The sequence below is a fragment of the Suricata suricatta genome, chromosome 7, assembly GCF_006229205.1.
Source record: "Suricata suricatta isolate VVHF042 chromosome 7, meerkat_22Aug2017_6uvM2_HiC, whole genome shotgun sequence".
Taxonomy (NCBI): domain Eukaryota; kingdom Metazoa; phylum Chordata; class Mammalia; order Carnivora; family Herpestidae; genus Suricata; species Suricata suricatta.
The window spans coordinates 137,671,989-137,680,248 of record NC_043706.1 but is presented as its reverse complement, the minus strand read 5'-3'; the positions used below and the strand labels follow the sequence as shown (position 1 = coordinate 137,680,248).

Sequence of the window (8,260 nt, the reverse complement as noted above, 5' to 3'; positions counted from 1 at the left end):
GGAGGGGTGGGCGGCGAGGTCGGAGGTCAGCCGCGGGGCATCACGGGAAGGGCGGCGGGGGTCGCTATTGGCGGCGCGGGGCGAACGCGCTGGCCGGGCCACCTGCGGCTGCGGCGCAGCCTCTGGCGGAGGAATCTGAGCCAGGCGGCGCGTGATTGGTCGTGTGGTGTGTAGCGTCCGTCGGTGATGCTTCCGCGCGCTGGCGGCCCAGGTGCAACCTGGGGAGCTAGGCCGCGGGTGGGACGCTTTAGGCTTGGCCAAGCCTCGATTTTTGAGCCCTTAGAAACCAGCTTTCGTTCTGTCATCTGTCGTGTGAAGCGCAGCCTCCTGGCCGCTTGGGCCGCCTCCGCCTTGACATCTTGCGGCGAAACCGAGGAGCTATTGTCTAGCCGAAGGGGGTTGTGCCTGTGTCAGCAGCTCTAGGGGCACCTTGCAAACTCAGAAGCTAAGGCAAGGCGAACCCTGTGAGTTTTTAACGAACCAGATAAAATAAGTTTTGTCATTTGAACATACACCCTTAGGCAAGACTTTGTGTCACCCGGACCATTGCATAAGAACGACGGTGTTACCGGGTAAACGGGAAACAATCTATTACTTCCTACAAGGGGTCAGGAAATTCTTTTGATTGATCTGCCCCTTATCCGGCTTTACCAGAACTGTTCCTCCCTAAAGGAGGTGTCCTGAAATGAGATGACTTATAAGGATAAGATTAAAGCGTACTCCAGATGGTCAAAGGGATCATGATACATTCCCAGTAAGTCTGATCAGTATGGAGAAAAAAATTTGCAACATACTTTACAGGAAATCTTAAAATCTGGAAAAGACCACAATCCGAAGAGAATGTTTGGGCAAGAACTTGAACAGACAGTTCACAGGAAAGAATAGCAGTGGTCCTTAAACATAAAAAGCTGTTTCTCCTCACTTAACGGAAACTCACGTTGAAATCAGAAGGCTCTTGAGAAACAGTGATCATACATGTTTTGGTGGCAGTGGGAAAATAACTGAAGCCCTATGGAGTACCAAAATTATATTGCATCAGTTCCTGCAATTCTACTTCTAACCCTAACCTTATTCTGAAAATACACCTCCACAAATCAAAACAACATGTAGGCAAGGTGATTTGTTGCAGCATCATTTGTCATACAAAAGTTTGGGAATAACCCAAATGTCCATTAGTAGGGAACTATTTGGACATGATAGAACCATACAGTGAAATACAATGTACCATAAAGAAAGAATGAGTTGCTTTGGAATGAGTCCTGGGTTATATGGAAAATTGGAAGGGTATCCAAGAAACAAAAAAGGTTACCTACAGAGGTTTTGAATTAAAAAGCATTTTTTTTGTTTTAATGTTTATTTATTTTTGAGAGAGACAAAGCACAAGCAGGGAAGGGGCAGAGTGAGGGAAACACAGAATCCAATGCAGCCTCCAGGCTCTTAGCTGCCAGCACAGAACCCAAAGTGAGGCTCGAACCCATGAACTGTGAGATCACAGCCCGAGCTGAAGTTGGATGCTCAACCGACTGAGCCACTCAGGTGCCCCTGATTTTGAATTTTTAAGGTTTTATATAGATGGGGCGCTTGGGTGGCTCAGTGGCTTAAGCATAATCCAACTCTTGATTCCAACTCAGGTCATGATCTCGTTTCCTGAGATGGAGCCCTAACTTGGGCTTTGCACTGACAGTGCGTAGCCTCCTTCAAATTCTCTCTCCTCTCTCTGCCGCTTCCCAGCTTGTGTGTGCAGTTTCTCTCTCAAAATAAATAAATAAACAAAAAAAACCATAAACATAAAAGTAACACACTTAAAGTTTTATATAGCCAAAAAATAAGTAAAAAAGGAAAGAGAGTAAACCCAAAATAGAAAACAAATTGAAATAAACTTAACTCTAAATCAAATTGGTGACGTAAATTGTTACCCCCGGAAATTTCCCTGGGTAGCAGGGCTTTTGAATTTCCCCCAGTGCCTTTGAACATAATAGTCAGACAATATGTGTGGTGGGAGATAGTCTAAGAATGAAAAAGAACTGCAAAGAAATCCTTAGATTCTCTCAGTGATTTATAATTAATGGTAATATCGGCAATGTGGTTTTGAAACTATACATATTGTAGGGTAACACAAGTAATATTGTAATGAGATACAAATATAAGATCAAGGAAGTTCAGAAAAAAGCCTATAATACATTTAAATTGGAAGTATCACTTTGAGCACATTATTTTAAAAATAAATCTCCTAGTTCTGTGCACCAAAATGGCCTAGAAGCAGTAGAGTGACAAACTGTCCCAGGGGATTTCCCAGGATGCTGGCTTTTCAGTGTCAAACTGGCACTGTCAGAGGCCAGGGCATGGTTGGTCCCCTTCAGGAACAATGAGCACTCTTGCCACCTGCATCATGGTTTCTAAAGTCCATTGCTCTCTAAAGAGATACAAAGCTCTTTGGAGAACAGGCTGATTCCAGATCTGGGGCAAAGAAGGTACAGGATGAATTAGACATTTTGTGCTTGAATGTCTAAGCCCGAGGCCCCACGTTGGGCGCCAGTTGTCTTAGCCCGAGGCCCGGGGCCCTGCTCGTCCGCCCATCCGCTTCCACTCCGGGCTGCGGTGCGCTAGCTCGCCAGGTCTAGGTGCGCTCATCCCGGCTTTGAGCGCGCCTCTGTCGTGGGTCCTTCACCTGAGGGAGGGAGAGACGCAGAGAGTGAAGACAGCACTCATGGATTCCGATCAAGCTTCTCTTCTTTATTCCTCCTCTCTTCTTTAAGAAAATAATTCCTCTTATATAGAATTTTGGGGCAGAGAACTGACCCGGATCGGTTGTCAGGTAAACAGAGGCAAATGCATCTCAAAAGAAGCACCCAGACTTGCCTCTGCAAATGCTGGGGAGGGGAAGGTAGCACTGAATAATCCAAAATGCGGTTTTGATCTTTTGTGCACCTTGGCCACTCTACAGTCTGGCCCAGCATGACCGACGCCAAAATTATTTTGACCAGGAAATGGCAATCTCCAGCCTCCAGATGCAAATCTTGTTTACGGGTTCACTCTCCGGAGAGTAATAATCCTTGCCTGAGGCAGCCAGAAAACTTGGCTTCCGACACTTGAATGCAAAGAAAGCACTTAGGCTAATGAAGATATGTCACCAGAACTTGGGAGAATAGGCAAAACTAATCTATAGTGATAGAGGTCAAATCCATGCTTGGCTAGGAGAGGGAAGGAGCATGTGCTGACTGGAAAGGAGAATGGAGACTTCTGGGGGTTATGAAAGTATTCTACATCACAATTAAAGCGGCGCTGTGTGTATGGGTGTATGGGTGTGTGCCTGTGTGTGTGAATATTCATCAACTGCAGCACTAAAATGAGTACGGTTAACGTCAATTTTACTTCATATAAAGTTTACATATTTGTTACATACATACACTTCATATAAATTAACTGTCATATGTATGTCTATTATACCTCACTAAAGCGTGGAAATAAATGAAGACCAGCCAAGTGAGAAAAGCAGAGGCTATTTTTCAGAGCTTACTACAATAAGAGAGTCAGGCACCATTACTTGCATTTTTTCTAGTAGTTTTTCTTAATGTTTGTTTATTTTTGAGAGAGACAGAGTGTGAGCAGGGGAGGGGCAGAGAAAGAGAGAGCCACACAGAATCCAAAGCAGGTAACAGGCTTGGAGCTGTCAGCCCAGAGCCCAATGCAGGCTCACAAACCATGAGATCATGACCTGTGCCAAAGTCAGATGCTCAACCAATTGAGGCCCCCAGGGACCCCCCCCCATCACTTGCATTTTGGCAGACACTCAAAGGCAGGCAGAGGAGCGGGAAAGCACGGTGGAGAAAAAGGCATGACTTCAGGCGGACCTGTTGGGGGCTGTTGGCATGGAGAATCTAAAGGTGACTAGAAGCAGGGCATCCCATGTGATTGGCTAGGGATGCATATTTGGCTTTCTCTGGTTATTCTAAGTTGAAAGTGGGGAGGAAAATCAGGGACACTGAGTTTTTAATCAAGCCCGGCCATTTTGAGGTGATTGTTATAGAAATTATTGTTTAGCTACTTGAATTATTACTTGCGATAGTAATCTGGCTTCCTCCAAGTTTGTCTTACAGGAAGCTGGCTTCCTTGTTCATTGTTGTGGACAAGGACGTTGATTTCCTGGGCTGGGTGCTGCAGGTTGTAGGTCACAATTCTATCTGTATATATGGTCTGGCCGTATCCGTTTGTAGATCCAGTCTTCAAAAGTAAATTTTAAAAAGACAAAGGAGCCAGCTTGAAGGATCTTTCAAGCCACATTTAGGGTAATTTTAACATCAAAAAGAAAATGGCAACAATTAACTGTAAATACTGAATGGATAAAAATCTATGACTGCAGTTGTACTTGATGAGAGAGTGGGTGGGGGACTATTTTTCATCATTGGAAAAGATTATTATGATAAGTTACTCTGAAAATTAGTTATTAAAGGGAAAATAGTACACTTTCTCTCGTTTTATGGCTTTATTTTATTTGGAGAGACAGAGATAAGAGAGCAAGCAGGGGAGGGGCAGAGAGAGAAGGAGAGACAGAATTTGAAGCAGGCTCCAGGCTCTGAGCTGTCAGTACAGAGCAAGACACAGGGCTCGAACCCATGGACTATGAGATCATGACCTGAGCCGAAGTCGGATGCCCAGCCGACTGAACCACCCAGGCGCCTCCCTCTCTCTCTCTCAGGAGAATTGTGGTTCACTCATGATTAATGAGGAAAAACTCTTCTTTACAATAGGTTGCTAGCAAATAAATGTTGAATAAATATATCACTAGCAAATGACTATTATGCAAATCTAAAAAAATAATTGATTCAGGCAAGAATAATCAGTGGACTTTAAAACCATTTGATGACACATCACTGGGAACTGGGAGCATACATTTGGCACCAAAATATCATCCCTCAGGTTATATATCTAATGATAAAGAGTATGCACGTATAGTGGGGTCATCTGGTGGTCACCATCTGAACCAACTGAGCAAATTTAGAAACTGTAATAATGGAACAACTTCCAGTTTCCAGAGAATACAGGAAAAATAGTAGTGGTGGCAAATCTAATGGCACTAGCAAAATTATTCCTCCCAAAACTTTAGGAAACTATAAGTAGTAAATGTTTATGGAGCACCTGAGTGAGGTCTACCACAGTCCTCAGGATCAATATCCACTCAACTTTAAGCCTCAACTTCTTTTTTTTTAATTTTTTAATGTTTATTTTAGAGAGAGACAGAGGGTGTGTGGGGGAAGGGCAGAGAAAGAAGGACACACGGAATCCGAAGCAGGCTCCAGGCTCTGAGCTGTCAGCACAGAGGCCGATGTGGGGGCTCGAACTCATGAACTGTGAGATCAGGACCTGAGCTGAAGTCAGATGCTTAACTGACTGAGCCACCCAGGCGCCCCTGAAGCTACAATTTTAAATGTTTTGTTTTGTTTTTTTAATTTATTTTTGAGAGAAAGAGAGAGACAGCGTGAGCAGGGGAGGGTCATAGAGAGAGGGAGACTCAGAATCGGAAGCAGGCTCCAGGCTCTGAGGTAGCTGTCAGCACAGAGCCCAACGGCGGACTCGAACCCATGAACTGTGAGATCATGACCTGAGCCGAAGCTGGATGCCCAACCGACTGAGCCACCCAGGCGCCCCCTACTGTTTTAAATAGCACACACTGTTAAGTTAGACTGATGAGAAGTAAATTGGCCACTTCTTTCCCATCAGCTCACTAGATAGCCTATAACTTGTATTCCTACCACTTTGATTTAGGAATGACCTAATAAGATATTAACAGGAAAAATAGAGGAAGAGGGAGAAAGAAAAAGGCATTTGCAGGAAGTCTGGCCTTTGTCATAGGCACAGAAGACGTCCAGAGAGCTTGGTGATGGGCAGAATGGTGGTTAAAGAAATTGGCAGTGATTCACGAATGTTCTTCTGAGCCCACGAATGGTATGACCATGACCCTGAGCATGTCAAATTCTTCCATGCGTCAGCACGTTTGCCTATACATTCTTTCTGTGTGCCTTGCTTTTTCCAGTCTTCCTTACCCAGTTATCTCCTATTACTCATTAGCAATTAGCTTTAGAAACATTAGTTAGCCTATTCTTTGTCAAACATAGAGATTTATGGTTTTACAGATATGGTAGCTAAACAAAGCTGTCCGCACCAGTTTTCTTCTTTTAAGCTAGTGCATTTTACAGTGACTTTCTTACAAAATTTTCCCTTGAGTGTTAATGCAATATAGCAACCCAATATACCTAATCTTTCAGGTTTAGGTAACATTTACATTTTTAAATCATAAAGCTAATGATGTTTAGTCTTCAGTTTCTGTACAGACCACAAAGAACCCTATTGGCACTTTTTAAAAACATATTTATTTTTTTAGTGTATGCACCACACCCAACATGGGGCTCAAACTCACAACCTCAAGATCGATGTCTCTACTGACTTAGCCAGCCAGGTGCCCCTCCATTTGGCACTCTTTAAAAAAGTTTTTAAAAGTATATAATTATATTTGTATCATAATTTTTGATCAGTACTATTTGTAAAATGCTATTTTTCTGTATCTATATTCTTGAACATAATACTGAACAATTTTCCAGGCTTTGTTTCCTTGAAATATTTTGAATCAGTGAAACATTCATTAAATGCCTTCACCCTGTACTAAGTACAGGGTCTACAAAGGAAATTTTATCCCCCAAAGAGTGACTATACAGCGGGGCTTCAGTTATTCTGAATCCTCGGTGGGGGCAGGGAGCCGTGATAACAGAGGTATGGGGAACTCAGAATTACTTGTTCTTGGAAAGTACTTGTCTAGTTACTGGGAGATCTCTTTATTAAAAAAAAATAAAATAAAGGCAGACCTCAGAGATCATTTCCCTACCATGTTATTTTTTCCCTTGTCACCCTTTTAATGAAAATAACAGTGCTTTGTGAAAAGGATTCAGTGTGCCCGCATGACTAAGCATCACTGTACTCCTTCCAGTTTCCACCAGGGTACCATGGCACACACTGCTGGGAGCCATGTTCCTCTTCTTGCTGATGGTCTCTTGATGCTGTTTGAGTCATAATATCCTCGGCCCCGGGGATGAATTATGGCCGGTATGAGCCAATGTTTCTTAACAGGAGGCTATTGATATTTTGTGTAGGATGACTCTTTTTTGGTTGTGTAAAAGTGTTTGGGACGTGTGGACGGCTCAGTCAGTTAAGCATCCTACTCTTGGTTTCAGCTCAGGTCATGATCTCATGGTTCGTGAGTTTGAGCCTTGCATCCGGCCATGTGCTGACAGCATGGAGCCTGCTTGGGATTCGGTCTATTCCTCTCTGTCTCTCTGTACCCCCCCTTAACATAAATAAATAAACATTTAAAAAAGTGTTCTGTGTATGTTAGGGCATGCAGCATCCCAAGATCAACCCACTAAGTGCCAATAGTATCTATTTATGTGATAACTGAAAGTTCTTCCATATTTCCAATCCCCTGTATGAGCAGGAATTCCCTGATGAGATCCTTGGTCAATTGCTGGTTTGGGATCTTTACCAAATCATGACACCCTGTTTTCTTGCAGGCAGAATTGGTCAGTTGACCAGTTCTGGCCAGGACCAGAGGAAATTTCCCCGTGGCTTCTGAGAAAGATTTTCCTTCCTGATACGAGAGATGCACAGGAGGAGAAAGTGCTCCCCCCGCCCCCAGCCGCTTCCTGTTAGCAGTCTGGGAGATGCTGTGATGCTTGCACCTAGAAACCATCTCATGAGCAGGAACTACCAAACGGGAAAACAGAAGCCATCCTGCTGAGAATACAGAGTAGGGAGTAAAAAGCCCCTGGATCCTAGGTGACATTGTCAAGGGTCCAGATGAATCCCGGGACTGCCAACGGTTGGGCTTTTTATGAAATAAAATAGTAATGTTATATTTTAAGCCTCGTCCATCAGGGTTCCTGTTAACCCATCACCAAACACATTCTGACTCATGCAGTTAGGGAAAAGGAGTATTTACACAATAAACAGGTTAAAGGAAATGGAAAGATACCAAGTAAAGCTAGGTTTTTGGCGGGGGGAGACAGAATATAGCATTTCACCTGCAGAACATTGAATACTTGAAGTCTCAATATATGAATCGTGTTTCCTTCACTGAACCCCCTCAAAATAATTGTTCTTCCTGTCCCATTTTGCTTCATTGTTGTTTTTACATAAAGTTATAATTATGGCCCTCACTGTTTAGTGATAAAGCAGAAATTTACATACCATTATTTACTTCTGGAAACCCAAA

The 8,260-nt window shown here is 43.4% G+C and overlaps 1 long non-coding RNA gene across 1 annotated transcript; it reads left to right on the top strand.

Moving 5' to 3' along the window:
- The first annotated feature begins 26 nt into the window (after positions 1-26).
- On the top strand, positions 27-7,909 carry LOC115295939. The gene is made up of 2 exons (XR_003910636.1): positions 27-572; positions 7,560-7,909. It is a non-coding gene; the product is annotated as an uncharacterized LOC115295939 (long non-coding RNA).
- Positions 7,910-8,260: the final 351 nt, after the last annotated feature.